The sequence below is a fragment of the Triturus cristatus genome, chromosome 2_2, assembly GCF_964204655.1.
Source record: "Triturus cristatus chromosome 2_2, aTriCri1.1, whole genome shotgun sequence".
Classification (NCBI taxonomy): domain Eukaryota; kingdom Metazoa; phylum Chordata; class Amphibia; order Caudata; family Salamandridae; genus Triturus; species Triturus cristatus.
Genome location: NC_140582.1, coordinates 35929676 through 35942574, shown reverse-complemented (window position 1 = coordinate 35942574; position 12899 = coordinate 35929676). Strand labels below are relative to the sequence as shown.

General features: G+C 46.7%; 1 protein-coding gene and 1 non-coding gene across 2 annotated transcripts in view; one reads left to right on the top strand and one right to left on the bottom strand.

Annotated features, from left to right (window-relative positions):
* LOC146861795 (uncharacterized) overlaps positions 1-12899 on the bottom strand; it is a 1106394-nt gene that overhangs the window by 454919 nt on the left and 638576 nt on the right. The gene's annotated exons all lie outside the window — the stretch shown is intronic.
* LOC146861796 (small nucleolar RNA SNORA17) lies at positions 6558-6691 on the top strand. The gene has a single exon (XR_014978698.1). It is a non-coding gene; the product is annotated as a small nucleolar RNA SNORA17 (small nucleolar RNA).

Below are 12899 nucleotides of genomic sequence, written 5' to 3'. Positions count from 1 at the left end.
CCAAAAATCTTCTTCAGTTGGGGATTCCCAGTCTAACTTGGGAAAAGGCCAAAAGAAACCATGGTGCAAGATCTGTAAACAGAAAACTCACTGGACTAGTGATTGCACCAAGTCCAAAGACTCAACTCCAGCCACCATTGCCCCTAAGACAACTGTTCCCCCCTAGTGCAGCTACAATTGGTAGTGGTAATACTCAGAATAAGGGTGTAGTAGGGTTAACCATGGGATCTGAGATGGACTCTGGCCTAGTCAGAGTTCCAATTCAGGCTGACCTAGTCTGTGATGGAGGCATGGATATGTCCTCCTTTGTGAGTCCAAGTAACTTGGGGAAATACAGACAGCAGCCTTTGATTAATGGAAAAGAGGATTTGGCATTCAGGGACACAGGAGCACATGTTACAATGGTGAGAAAAGATCTTGTGGATCCTGGGCAGATTATACTTGGTGAAATGTACCAATTGACCAATGCTAGCAATGTTAGAACAGAACATTCTCTGGCAGTTGTTAACGTCTCCTGGGGAGGGGTAACTGGCCTTAAGAAGGTTGTGGTGAGTGCAGACCTACCAGTTGAATGCTTGCTTGGCAATGATCTGGAAACTTCAGCTTGGGCTGCAGTAGAGCTCAGGACACATGCAGAAATGCTAGGGATCCCTGCTCATGTCTTTTCTGTGACTAGGTCACAGGCCAAAACATCTAACACTGGACAGGCCCTGGATTCTGGAAGAATGGACTAGGTGCCTCCCAAGAGGAGGAGCAGTAGGGTTAAGACAGTGCCTCCCCCCTGACTCAGAATACAGATCAGCCTCCTGAGGGAGATGATCTTGAACCTGAAGAAGGAACTGTCCCAGAGGAACTTGAACCTGAACAGGTTGATTTCTTGGGGACAGGGAGCCCTTCCAGGGCAGATCTGAGCCAAGAGCAGAACATCTGCCCCTCTCTTGAACCACTCAGAAAGCAAGCTGCCGATGAGGCTGCTGGGAATGCTAGTGGCACCCATAAAATCTATTGGAATGATGGACTCCTTTATTCAGAGTGTAGACACCCCAAGCCTGGTGCTTCCAGGAGGTTGGTAATACCTCTGAAGTTTAGGGGCTTCCTACTGACACTAGCCCATGATATTCCCTTAGCAGGACACCTGGGCCAGAACAAGACTTGGGACAGGATGGTCCCTCACTTTCACTGGCCCCACATGTCTGAAGACACTAAGGAGTTTTGTCATTCCTGTGTGACCTGCCAAGCCAGTGGTAAGGCAGGTGGAACCACAAAGGCGCCCCCTGATACCACTACCTTTGGTGGGGGTTCCCTTTGAGAGGGTAGGGATTGACATTGTTGGTCCCATGGATCCTCAAACGGCATTGGGCACAGATTTATCCTGGTGGTGGTGGACCATGCCACTAGGTACCCAGAGGCCATTCCACTTAGGACCACTACAGCACCTGTGGTGGCAAGAGCCCTCTTGGGTGTATTCTCAAGTGTGGGCTTTCCTAAGGAGGTAGTATCTGACAGGGGTACAAACTTCATGTCAAGTTACTTGACTGCAATGTGGAAGGAGTGTTGAGTGAATTATAAGTTCACCACACCCTATCACCCACGATGCAATGGTTTAGTTGAAAGATTCAACAAAACCTTAAAGGGCATGATCAAAGGTCTCCCAGAAAAGCTTAGGCACAGATGGGATATCCTTTTGCCCTGACTTTTGTTTGCCTACAGGGAGGTGCCACAAAAGGGGGTTGGTTACAGCCCTTTTGAACTTTTGTTTGGCCATCATGTTAGGGGTCCTTTGTGTCTGGTAAAGGAGGGATGGGAGTTACCTCTCAAACCCCCTAAACAGGACATAGTGGACTATGTACTTGGTCTCCGCTCCGGGATGGCTGAGTACATAAAAAAGGCAACTAAAAACCTTGAGGCTAGCCAGGAATTGCAAAAGGCCTGGCATGACCAAAAGGCTGTTCTGACTGTTTACCAGCCAGGGCAGAAAGTGTGGGTGTTGGAGCCTGTGGCCCCAGCAGCCCTCCAGGACAAATGGAGTGGACCCCATTCAATTGTTGAACAGAAAGGGGAGGTGACCTACTTGGTAGACCTTGGAACCCCTAAGAGTCCCCATAGGGTACTTCATGTCAACAGACTAAAACCATATGTTGACAGGGCAGACATGGGCTTGCTCATGGCTACTGATGAGGGACAGGAGGAAGAGAGTGACCCACTCTCTGACCTGCTCTTTCAGAACCCTGATGATGGATCAGTAGATGGTGTAGCCTTGCATGCATCCTCACTGTCCAGCAACAAAATGACTGTGGAAAATTTCTCAGCCAGTTTAGACATATTTTTTCTCTGACTTCAAATCAGACCACCTGGTGCACTCATAAAGATTACACTGGGGACAGTCTGCCTGTGAAGAATACGATCTACAGGCAACCTGATCATGTCAGGGACTGTATAAGGACAGAAGTCCAAAAGATGTTGGATTTGGGAGTCATTGAACCCTCAGATAGCCCTTGGGCTAGTCCAGTAGTCCTTGTGCCTAAACCTCACACCAAAGATGGCTAGAGAGAGATGAGGTTTTGTGTGGACTACAGGGGTCTCAATGCAGTCACTAGGACTGATGTTCATCCCATCCCAAGGGCAGATGAGCTAATAGATACTTTGGCCTCAGCCAAGTTTCTAAGCACATTTGACTTGACAGCTGGCTACTGGTAGTTCAGACTAGCTGATGATGCAAAGCCGAAGACAGCATTTTCTACCCCTAGTGGGCACTATCAATTTGTGGTAATGCCCTTTGGTTTGAAGAATGCACCTGCCACTTTCCAAAGGATGGTGAATCAAGTCCTTACAGGCCTGGAAGACTATTGTGCAGCATATCTAGATGCTATTGCTGTCTTTAGCTCTACCTGGGAGGATCACCTGGTCCACCTGAGGAATGTTTTGGAGGCCTTGCAAAAAGCAGGCCTAACTATCAAGGCTACTAAGTGCCAAATAGGGCAGAGTCAGGTTGTGTACCTGGGCCACCTTGTAGCTGGAGGCCAGGTTCAACCATTGCAGAGCAAAATCGAGATCATAATGGACTGGGTTGCTCCCACTACCTAGACTCAGGTGAGAGCCTTCTTAGGCCTGACTGTGCATTACAGAAGACTTGTCAAGGGGTATGGATCAATAGTGACACCACTGAATGACTTAACCTCTAAGAAAATGCCCAAAAAGGTTCAGTGGACAGTTAGCTGTCAAAAAGCATTTGATGACCTGAAGCAGGCCATGTGCATTGCACCCATTCTGCAAAGTCCTGATTACTCCAAAAAGTTCATTGTGCAAACAGATGCATCTAAGTTGGGGGTAGGGGCTGTACTGTCACAGTTGAATGATGAAGGTTAGGATCAGCCAGTAGCTTTCACAAGCAAACGGCTGACCCCCAGAGAGAAACGTTGGTCAGCAATTGAGAGGGAGGCCTTTGCTGTTGTTTCGGCTCTGAAGAAGTTGAGGCCATACTTGTTTGGTACTCACTTCATTGTTCAGACAGACCATAAGCCCCTCTTATGGCTAAAACAAATGAAGGGTGAAAACCCCAAACTGTTAAGGTGGTCCATTTCCCTGAAAGGGATGGACGATACAGTGGAACATAGACCTGGGAGTAATCATGCCAATGCAGATGGGCTCTCCAGATATTTACACTTAGAACATGAAGACTCAACTGGTCAAGGTTAGTTTAATGTCCCTGCATTGGAGGGGGGGGGGGGTGTTGTGTAGGAGAGTAGGATCTGCCTCTTATGGTTACCACCACTTTTTGCTGATGTTTCACTGTTTTTCAACCTTAGTCTGGCTGGGGCCCTGCTATTCAGCACCCCAGTCTAGCTGCTTCCTCTCTAAATTGATTCCATGTACCCTAGGTACATAACAGATTGGATTCTGAGGTGCCCTTATAAGTCCCTAGTATATGGTATACTATGTACCCAGGGCATAGGTACCCCAGAGACCTACCAAGGGCTGAAGCATGTATTATGCCACCCCTGGAAAGTCCTCCAAAATGACACCACATGTCTGCTACTGCAGCCGGGAAAGGTGGTGCATTCACCTATCACTGCACATAGAAACCTATCAGTCACCCCTATGGCAGACCTTATCAATCCTGAAGGCAGGGTGCTTGGTTATATGTGAGAGGGTGCCCAAGCATCAGCTGAGCCCCTCTGCAGCCTTCGGAATCTATCCCCCGGGGTTGTCAGTAGTGCAGCCTGGCCATATTCTCTTAAGTGCATTATAACCAAACAGTAATTGCTAACTTTGTACTGGCTGCAAGGAAACATGTCGTGTTTGGTGTCAAACACCTGGGACCCATACCCCCACACCAGTAACTGGTGTGGGAGTATGATCCCTCCCTTCTAGAGGAAGAGACATGACAGCACCGGTCTACCGGTACCAACAAAAAAGAGCCCTGGCACCACAAAATGGATGCTGCAGCCATAGACACGGGTCTGGCCTCCTTCTGCTGACCGAAACTCTGGCAGCGGAGACCTGTACAATAGGTTGATGTGCACTGGGGCTGGGTGGGAGCACTCTCTGAGTGCTTTGAAGTCCTGCACTGAGGGCACATTTGGTATCCCTGTGCACAGTCCAGCTCAAACCGGTTCAGGGGCTTCCAGCCCCTGCTCTGGTGCAAAACTGGACAAAGGAAATGGGTGCAGCCACCCCTCTTTCCAAACCCTCCCATAGGTGGGTCCCCTGAGTAAGTCCAACCCCTTTCTTAGGGATAAATAAGGAACCCCTGGCAACAGGATTTTAGATATCCCTGGACGAAATTCGGCAACTGAATCCTGAAACTTTAACGCTCTACTCAAGATTAGAGGACTGAAGAAATCTCCCTTGGGGTCAAGGAGTGACTCCCCTGCTTGGCAGGCACCAATGAAGCAATTGCCGGACTGCATCTCCGAAGCTCCCAACGGACTCCGAAGTATCTGCAGCCCAGGGAGAGGATTTCCAGACTTCTCAGAGGCTGACCCAAGTCCCCATCAAAGCTGAGACCTGCAGCCCTTGTGAGTAACGTGGAACCGGAACTCCTGGTCACTGTGCACATTTACAAGTGCATTGACTTCTCGACGTCTCTTGAAGTCGTGCTTTGGGTTACGTGTAGCCCAAGACCAAGCATCTTCTGCTCTGAAGATTGAGGGCCTACACTCCACGAGTGTTCCGTGAGCCCGCTTCTTGCATTTCCGCTCGAGGCTCCTTCGCGATCCCTGGTCCGTCGACTGGTGGGTCCCTGTGAAGGCAACTCTGATTTTCCTTGGGCTTCCCTGGTTGCTCCAGACGTGCCCTGACTCCCCACCGCGTAGTGAGTCCCTCAGACCTTGCTGGTCTGCACCGAAGCATCTTTCACCTTTCTGAGTGGGTTGCTGTTGCCAAGGCTTGCTGTATCCAATCCGGGCACCAATGCTGCAGCACTAGACATCCTTCGTGGGACAGCTTGAATCCAGCTCCTGGTCATCCTCAACACCTCCTGGTCCTCGTGGCTGAAGAGTCAAGCTTCACCTTCACCTGAAATCACAGGATATCGGTGGGCATTCGTCTATCATGCCTCTGGTCACTGGCTAGTGACCCAGGCTCTGTCCCCTCTGCTTTCAGGTTCTTCTCATCTTCAATCCAAGCTTGGATCTCTTCGGACACTTCACATCTCTTCCCGGCAGCAGCACTTCTTCGCCAGCTTCCATAGAAAACGACAACGCGACCGGACACCATTTGACACCTATGCACCCGGCTTCCCTGGGTGAGGTAACTCGAGTACTCTGGTGCTCCCATGGGTGTTGACCCTAGAACTTCCTAAGTCCAAAAGGGTTTGGTCCTAACTCATCGCTAAGTGTCCCTAATCTTTAAAATTCTAACCGCGACTTTCCCCATAGAAACTAACAGGAGCTCGCGGCTGTGTTCTCACACTGCACATGGCCCCCGTGGGTCCCCTGTGTCACTACCTTGGGTGGGTCCTTGGGGTCCCATCAATTTTACAGGCTCTAGGCCTTGTGTCTAGTTAAGTCGTTCTTCTTATCCCACTATTTTAGTATATGGTTTGGCTCGTCCCCAGGGCCTAACGTGTATTTGTGCTATTTTACTGTAATATTTGAAGTGTTACTTATGTGTTTTGACCTCTAGCCTCTTAAAGAGACTAGCAGGGTGTGTTTAGTAATAAATACATATATTTTATATATATACCTGGTGTGGTTCCCTTTCATTTGGTCATTTAAGAGAGTATAAACTGGTAAAACAAGCTGCTTTACATTCCTTCAAGACTTAGTCTGAAGGCTGCTCTCCATAGCTATCACTAGGATAGCTTTCAATAAAGGTTGTCTTTAACCTATCATCAATAAGGGGTTGTTTTGACTGGTGCAAGGTGCCCACTATAACTAGTGGACAGCATATACCAGGCCAACTTTTCACAGGGGGTTCATCCCGATATGCCCCCGAGGGGGGCAGAAAGACTGTGGTCATTTTTTATGGGGGTGGGGCATCGGTATGCCCAATTTGGGCAGCCCCAACCCCCATGCATAAAAAAGCCAGCGTAATCGCTGGCACCTAGTGGGATTTCTGCCCCCCGGGGGGGCAGATATGGGGCCATGGCCCCATCTGCCCTCCAGGGGGGGGCAGAGAGACTAGAATTTCTCTGGGGGGGATTGCCATGCCCATTTTGGGCAGTCCCTACCCTACATAAATTTTAAAAAAAATCCCTGGTTTCTAGTGAACTTTCTGCCCCCCAGGGGGCAGATTGGGGTCCACAGCTCCCATCTGCCTCCCACGGGGGCTGAAAGACTAACTTTTGTGAGGGGAGGGGTGGGGGCATTGGCAGCCCCCACCCTAATTACATATGGGAACAAAAAAATCCCTGGCGTCAAGTGGGCTTTCTACCCCCCAGAAAGGCTGTAATTTTGGTAGGGGGTAGGGGCATTGGCGTGCCCATTTTGTGGAGCCCCCACCCTAATTACATATGGCAACAAAAAAATCACCTGGTGTCAAATGGGCTTTCTGCCCCACCGGGGGGGGCAGAAAGGCTGTAATGGTGGTGGGGGTATCGGCAGGCCGATTTTGGGCAGCCCCCACCCTAATTCAAATTGCCCAAAGAAAACTCCTTGGCATCTAGTGGGCTTTTTGCCCCCCGGGGGGCAGATTAGGGACTACTGCCCCACTATGCCCCATCGGGGGGACAGAAAGGCTGTAATTTTGACATGGGGTGGGGGCATTGGTATGCCCGTTTTGGGCATCCCCCACCCTAATTACATATGGCAACAAAAAATCCTTGGCATCAGGCGGGCTTTCTGCCCCCCCGGGGGAGCAGATTGGGGGCAACTGCCCCCCCGGGGTGCAGGAAGACGGTGACGATGACGGTGGCAGGGCTGGGGGCATGGGCATGCCCATTTTGGGCAGCCCCCACCCTAATTACATATGCCAACATGCCAACAAAAAATCCCTGGCGTCAAGAGGTCTTTCTGCCCCCCGGGGGGGCAGAAAGACTGAATGTGGACAATTTTTGGGGGGGAGCAAAGGCCCTTGCCCAAGGGGCCGCTCTCCCCTCCCTGGTGTCTAGTGGGTGGATCCCTGCTTGGGAATTGCCATCCTGGGGTGCTCCTCAAGCAGGGATCCACTGGGGAGGGGTACCATTGGAAAGGGGAGATTCTCCCCTTTCCAATGATACCTCTCCCGTCTTTCTTCGTGCTTGGGGGCTGAGATAGCTCCCTGAGCACGTAGAAAGTGAAACTGAAATGAGCCTAAAGGCTAGTTTCGGTTTCTGTGAAATGACGTCAGCACGACATGTGCCCTGATCGTCATTTCACAGAAACAGGAGGGGCGTCAGGAGCTGGGGAAGCTCTTCCCCAGCTACCAAGGCTACAGGGGAGAAAAAGAAATCCCTCTGGTGCCTGCACCAGAAGGATTTCTTCAGCAATGGCGTTGGACGAGTGGGAGCCGTCCGAAGCATATGAGAACTTATATGTCGGACGGCACCCGCACGTCAGACGCATGGAAGGGGTTATTGTGTGTTTCAATTATATTTGTGCTTTCAGTTCAGCTCATAAGTCTATAATGTCACTGTTCGGACATTTGCTTCACTTATAGTTGTGCTTTCAATTAAGAGGCTTAGTGCTTCAATCATAGTTGTGCTTTCAGTTAAGAGGTTCAGTTTTTTTTATATATGTATGTTATAATAGTCAAAGGTCATGGGGTGGAATGCAGTGCGAGAGGCACTCTTGTGGTCCGACACCCTGTGATGACCTTTGACTACTATTATTTTAATTGACTTTGGTGTGTTATTTTATTCTAGCCTGAATGTACAACGTCCTGCATATGCCTTGCTTCTCTTACAGGTTTATTTCTTGTAATCTTGCAGTCTTTCAGTGGGAGCTGTCACGGAGTAGGGCAGCCTTGCCAATAACAGAACGTGTGGGATGTGCATTTGAAAACATGAGAGAGAGAGGGAGGTGTGGAATATACTTTTTGGTCTCAAAGTGGTGTTGTGAGCAGTGGTACACAAATGTACACTGTGGTGTATATTGAGAGATGAAGTATGGGAATTTATAACCAGTGTGTTCACAAATGTGCATTGTGTTTTACATTGGTAGTATTATGAAGTTCTTACTATTGGTTTTGACATGGCCTCATGTCATCCTGTTTTCTGACTCTGCCTTGCTTGAGCTTTATCTGCGTGCACAGCAGCGCTTGCAAATTGTTTGAGTTATAACGCTCAAGGATCGTTTTGTGAGAGATTGTTTAATGTACCATGGAAGGCTTTCGTCAAGATAAAGGCTGGAACATGCAAGATTGGATAGGGAATGTGGGAACTCCTTGAAGCCAGGGAATGCTTGCTTGGAAGCTGGCCAGTTCTGGTAAGATTCCTCTGGCGCCAGGTAGGTTTCTCTTGAACCTTCTAGTTTGTTTTGAGATTATAAAGCTGTGGGTTGTTGACTTAGAGACTGGGATTTTGGAATCCTGAACAGGGATGGATGCGTCCACTTCGGGACTCTAGTTGCTGAGGCTCTTATGCCCAGCTGTTTAATTCCCCCGGTCAGGAGTGGGCTAAGATGCAGTGTTAGCACCAGGTGAAGTGTTGAGTTTTGATCATTGCCATTGTGATGTTTTGCCAGTGGCTTTGATCATTTGAGGTGCATGAGCTTTGATTATTGCCATTGTGATGTTTGACCAGTGGCTCTGATCATTTGAGGTGCATGAGCTTTGATTATTGCCATTATGAAGTTTGGCCAGTGGCTTTGAGAGGTGTTTTCTTTGTGATGTGTGAGTGAGTTGAGGTGCACATCCAAAGTAATCATTTGATGTATCTAGTGTGTATATATCGTTCCGATCTCTTGCAGGACGTCCAGCATATTATATTTTCTTGAGCCTTATCTCATATTATTTTCTGCTTGTTTATTCATGGTGTTATTCATGCATTTAACTGTTGTATTTACCAAGTGTGTTATTATTGCTTGTATATATATATTCACTGAAAAAACCATAGGTTTCACACATGTTATAGTTAGCGGAAATTTTACTGATAAAAAACCAGTGAAATTGCCCCGTTATAGTTAGTGCTGGCAACTATAACTCACGCGACCGCAATCCTCTGCTGATGCTAATACTGTATTTAGACACTTATTTGCCCATGTCTTCTTCCATACATTTTTAGCTATACATATATTACAAATATTTTTTTTTCATAAAGACACATATGTCATCAGCAGAAGATTGCGGTCGCGTGAGTTATAGTTGCCAGCACTAACTATAACGGGGCAATTTCACTGGTTTTTTATCAGTAAAATTTCCGCTAACTATAACATGTGTGAAACCTATGGTTTTTTCAGTGAATTTGCAAGGTTTTTTAAATGCTAATTCCTAACTATAACGTGTGTGAAACCTATGGTTTTTTCAGTGAATTTGTACGGTTTTTTAAATGCTAAGTTACTTTACGCCATTCGAGGCGTGCGCGCCCATTTAACGCAGTTCGTTCCGTGCACGGTTTTTATCAACTTTAATAAGCCCTGTACATTTGGTGGCCTTCGGCCACCAAAAGCACAGGGGGTGGGGTCAATGTGGATAGTGTTTTTTTTATTTCGATTTTATAATTTCATGTTGCCAAAATTTAGTTTTTTTTACCTATTAATAAGCCCTGTACATTTGGTGGCCTACGGCCACCAAAAGCACAGGGGGTGGGGTAAGTGTGGATAGTGTTTTTTTTTTTGTTTTTTTTTTACCGTACGCTTACGGTAAGCGTACGGTAAGCGTACTCGGCGAAATTGCCGAAAAAAAAATAAAACCGTTTTTGCTCTTGGGGGATGTTTGGGGACTCCCTCAACATGACTATGTGGGAGGGAGTTGTCAAAACAGCCCCGTAACATGTTTTTGGCCATCTTGTTTGATAAACAACACTCAGTGCGAGAGACAAAATGGCGGCCGCCGCTTCCTGGTTTCGGCCGATTCGAATGTTTACTAAGATCTAAGAGCCAATCAGAATCGCGCTCGCGCACGCCACCGTACGCTTACGGTAAGCGTACGGTAAGCGTACCGTAAGCGGGCTCAGATATATATATTGATTTAAAGGCTATTTTCTCAGAATCTACTGAACAGATTTACACCAAACCTACAAAAGGCACTTCCTTGACCTAGGGACTACCTCTCTGCCAAATTTCTAGTAATTCTGTTCAGCCGTTCGGGCTGTAGCTCGTTCTAAAGGTCCTATGGAAAAATGCATGGGAAAAACGCGTTTTGGGACCCCCCTTTTATCTCAGCCCCCGCTTGACGAATCCCCCCGAGACTTTCAGGGTAGGAGCAGAGCGTAGCGCCCCACCTATTTTGAGAAATTCGCGAGGATTCATTGACCGGCGCCAAAGTTATTCAAAATAGAATGTTGAGGTTTTCCTATGGAAAAGGGGTCCTAACTATAACTACCTACTGGCGACCGCCAGTAGGTAATACATATATATATATATATATATATATATATATATATATATATATATATATATATATATATATATCTTTGTGTATTTGAATGTTCTGCATTTGGCATCTGGGAAAGCCTTTCTGTTAGAGAACATTGTGAGAAATAAAACCTCAAGCCTTATTCTAGAAAGAGAGTCTTTGCATTTTGTAAAATAAACCCTTTTTTAAAGGTGTTGTTTGTTTTGTGTTAATGTGTCCTGCTTCGTTGGGTTGAGCCACGATGAGGGAGATTCTATAATACCTGATAAGCGAAGCAAGACATTTTTGGCGTCACAAACAGGATACGAAAAGAAAATTAAAAGGGGAAAGAAAAATGGGCAGAGTCCCAGATGCCAACTGAGTTATTTGAGAGGGAGATTGCCTCTCCTACAGAGGGAAAACAATTTGGTATTTCAGACAGGAATAGTGGTGTCATTTTGAATGCATTGTTTAGCATTTATCAAAAATGTGAACATTTAGAAAAAGAATGCAGTGAGCTGAAAAGAGAGCTAGCTGACACTCAGTTTGAAAACATTTTTTTAAAAAAAGAGTTAAACATGTACCAAGCTCCGAAGCAGTTTGTTTTGCCAGGCTGTTCAGATAGCCAGGGTGAGGCACTCGTGAAAAATGTGAACTTAGAGATGCTGCCAGTTAATCTGCAGGTCTCACAGAAGGTTTTAATTAATTCTTTTGAGGACGTTACTCAGTCAGATATGAATTTGAACCGAGAAAATGTGAATGTGCAGGAAGATAAACAGACCAGTCTTTTAGAATTAGCGATCGTTGGTTGCAGGTATAAATCAGACAAGTCAGTGAATGATGAATCTTGCTCTATATGGAATGACGCATTTTGAAAAAAGAAAAGAAGCAATGTGCTTTTGAATCTGTACAACAGACTCTGCAGTGTGTTTTAAACCTGTGGTCAATTCAGAAAGGAGACAGTGTATCTTGTGTGTCAGTTCAGGAGCAGTGTGCTATTTTTAGTAATTGTGAAAACAGGGAAAGAAGAGTATGATTTTTAACTTGTGGACTGAAACATTTTCAAATGCTGGACAAATACAGATGCTTTTGTGCTTTTGCGCATTGAAAGACACTGGGCAGATGGCAATAAGACATAATGCGATTTTTACTTTTGAATTTTCTCAAATGCAATGGGAAGAAGCAAATGTTATCAAATGGCATATACAGACAGAAACTGCCGTTTTGCATGAACAGTTGGTGCAGGTCCCAATAGAAAGTCCAGGGTGGTGTTTGAGACACAAGATTCCCCAGTGAAAAGGCAGATTGTACTGCAAAGCTCAGCTACTGTGCATGCTCATGGTCCTAAACATTCACTAGACAGAACCTTTAATTCCCTTACAGATGAAAAGGCTAAAATCTTGGGAGACAGAGGTGGTGACATACAATTCTGATTTGGTGTGCATGACTAAATGCGAGCACCTAGGAGAGAAAGACCATACAAACAGGTGGGCAGAGAATTAAGGGATGCATATCCCCCTAGATTTCCTTAGAACTGTGATTGTTATGTGTCAGTATGCACAAGCCAGACCAGTCCCACAGAAGGTGAGGGGCGAGTTGAAGAACAGAAAATTGCCAGAGCAGATGGATTGCCTTGGGCTTATACCAATTGATAAAGGGAGCACGTATTCAGCAGTGAGTGGAAAAATAGGAAGGAGACTGCCCCAGCCCTTCTTATTGTGCAGGGAAAAGGAGAGTTTCATCCTTATACCAAGAATTCAGAGGCCAAAGTGTGGGTAGAATTCTCAGATAGTTTCCCAGAGCCAGCAGAGAACCACGCAGACAGGAATGATAATATTGTGCCTTCAGACCCAAAACAGAGAAAGGAAAACGTGCACTTTTTGAAAAACATTTTTTGCAAGAAGAGTGATGCTTTTTAGGTCTCGCCTGAGCAAGCGCTTTAGCGCTGCTCTGGCGAGAGTTTTAGTAAGCGGGTTTTGGAAGTG